This window comes from Egretta garzetta, unplaced genomic scaffold, assembly GCF_000687185.1.
Source record: "Egretta garzetta isolate BGI_Z169 unplaced genomic scaffold, ASM68718v1 scaffold448, whole genome shotgun sequence".
NCBI classification, from domain to species: Eukaryota; Metazoa; Chordata; class Aves; order Pelecaniformes; family Ardeidae; genus Egretta; species Egretta garzetta.
The window spans coordinates 2,465,815-2,468,854 of NW_009260497.1; positions in this window are offsets into that span (position 1 = coordinate 2,465,815).

Consider the following 3,040-nt stretch of genomic DNA (forward strand, 5'->3'; position numbering starts at 1 on the left):
TTACCTTCAAGCGGTAAAGCAGCTTTGAGATGTCTTGCTGCAGTTTCTTGTTCTCGGAAGCCTTGGGCGAAAGGCAGCCAGCAGCCAGGGAGCAGGACCCCTCCTGAGCCCCTCAGCACTTCCTAGCAAAAAGTAAAAGCTGTGTTACTTAGTGGAACATTTAAGAACACATCAGTTGAAGTTTCTCCTAACAACTATCATGCCCTTCTCTGGACTTCACAGAAACACCGGCCGGTGTATCCGCCTATTGGGCAAAAGCTGTAAATGCCTGCGTCAAGATTTCTCTGTTACAAGGTAATTGCATGGGTTATTTCAAGCAGCGTTCACACCACACTGTCAGCAGAATACAACAGTTTTCTGAAATAATTATGTTTTTACAGAGAGAACGTTAAGCAATTTTGACCCACTCATCTCCGACGAAGGCTCCAGTTCTGTGGAGAGGAACAGAGCAGGCTTCACAGCCAGGCAAAACTTGACTTAGCTGTAGCACAGCTTATTTTTAAGCAGCTTTCGGAATTGAGGTGGGGTTTGAGGGCTGGGGAGGAGATGTTGAGCAGAAGACTTGTTTAAATACTGTATATTTTTGTGAACAGATTTTAACCTAGTTTTTCTTTATTCTGGATATTTATCGTTCTGTTTTAACAGAAAAGGGAGAAGAAAAAAATTGACTAAACCAGCTTGTCCCCTCAAAAACACTACTTCTAAAAAGTTATTTCTTCTCTGTTGTGAGAAGAAACCCATACAACATCTTTATTGCCTTACGTCCCTACAGCATCCAGGCTTGGGCAACACACACACGGACAGCAAATACGCGTGCTTACATGCGTATGTATTTGACTCTTTCCTGCTCATGGTTTTTGATAAATTTACTCAGCTTGGAAAAAGGAGCAGGCACCCCCAAAGCACGAAGCTCCTACAAGGTGGTGAAGCAGGAGGTAAGAACAGGAAAGAACTTCCTAGTACTGCTATGAAGGATAAGGGCATAGGAGAAAGGCACAGCAGCAAGGCTGGCTCAGCTCCTAGAGCTGCCTGCTCCCTCAGCCATTTCTGCTTTCATGCCGGCCTGCTTCAGGAACAAGGTAATGCTCCGTATTACCCTGACAGTCCCCAGAGGAGCCACCTGCTTACGCCGGTGGCCAGAGTCAGGAGACAACACAGTCTGGCCCAAGGCTCCCCTTCCCACAGACCTGCTTCCCTGGGCCAGGTGAAAGCTTTAACCCTAGATAGCAAGCAACAGACCTTTGGTAGGCCTGGGCACTCCACCGTGTAATTAACACTCTGCTGCTTTCCTCTAGCCAAAGAATTTCTTCCTTTGCACTTGCTTAGCTGGTTTTTTTTAAACACAGATCTCTCAGAGGCAGGGACTGGGTTTCTTTCCATGGAGGTGCAGCTCTTAGCGCAATGTGCAGGTAGCTTCTGGGTGCTGAAGCAACAATTTTATAGATATATGTAGACACACGCACGCAACTTGCAGTATGATTGTTCCATAGTCACATTTGCAAATTTAAAAAAAATAACAAAAAAAGACCACTGGACTGCTAGGAATACAGAACTGCCTGAAAAACAGGGGAACAAGGGGAGTAAGAATACACTTCTATTTTCCTTTGGCTCCACTGATATATTCTGGGAATCAAATGGAGGTAGCAATGGCCACAAACACACCATCTACAGCCATGGAGAAGTCAGGGAAGCCTGCTTCCCCAGGGTCAGCAATTTGTTTCTGCATTCTTTTGAGCACATCAGCAATCCACTCCATGCACAAAAAAAGTCACAGAAATCACTGCTTCACAACAGAGCAATCCCCTCCAGCCCTATACATACAACTTGCCCAAACCAAAGCAACCAGCTACTGACCCCTACATGGTTTCTTCTAAGTGGCAACTAGGCCACAATTCCCATACAACCTCTCCTGCCTGTCCGTGGACCCTGCTGCTGTGAGGCAGGCTGCCCACGGGGCCCAAATGAGGAAGAACACGAGCCTACATTGGAATCTGTCCTGTCTCCCATGCTTCTGGGCCAGCTCTAAAACAGCTGGCCAGCTTCTGCAATTTAAGATGGCCATGCCATGCTAGCCCCACGTGCTGATCACCCTTATTAAAGACTTTCCCTAAATTAAGCTGACAAAACAAGTTCATTGCTGCTCCTCCTTGCAGTCATCAGCAGCTCCATGTCACTCATCCCAACACTGTATCACCCTAAGGTCTATGCATGAAGTTAGCGAGAGGACTTTTTGGTGTACGTTCAGACTTGGCACATTAATTAACGTAAACATTTTTGGGTGAGACTTCAGCCCTCTTGCCTGATGCCAAGAATGAAACGATGTGGCTAAAGGAATGGGTCTGCATGACAGGAGGTGGAGAGCTGGGCCATTGGGGTGAAACGATTCCCAGGTAACGTACACAGGGACTCACAACTTACCCCGCTACGGGGCGATTTGCACACGTGCGAACAGGGAACGGTTCACCCCTTGGTCCTCGCTGCAGCAGAGCTCTGCTCTCCTTCCTTTCCCACCTCATGAGGAAACTTTGATTCCTCTGTCTGCTCCTGTATCTCCTAAGCCAAGGCATTGTGCTGGAGTAGGGGCGTTTATGAGACAAGATGATTGCATTTTGTGGGGCTAGAAGACTGCTCCTGCAGCTGTAAACTCAAAACACTCAAGCAATCCAGGGATCTGACGGGTAAGACCTTTGTTGAAATCTGTCCAGCTGAGACACAGTCCATTTAAATATGAAGATGTTATCTCAGTAGAGGGGTATTTGATACCGGTCCCCTAGCTAACTGATTTTTTCACTCAAGTACCTCAAGGCGCTGGATGGTTGGACCAGGGAGCGGGGAACGCAGCGGCACAGGTCACCAGGTTGCTCCTCTTGCTATAGCTCTTCAAAGAAACACCCCACGGAAAGCACCTGCACAGGCGGCAACGCCAGTGCTTGGTAGAGTTGTGTCCGTTGCCTTAACTCTGGGGCGGCAAATTCACGCCTGGTTTCGAAGCTGACGGGCAACAGAGGCTGTGTGAATTTTTTTTTTTTTTTTTCCTTTG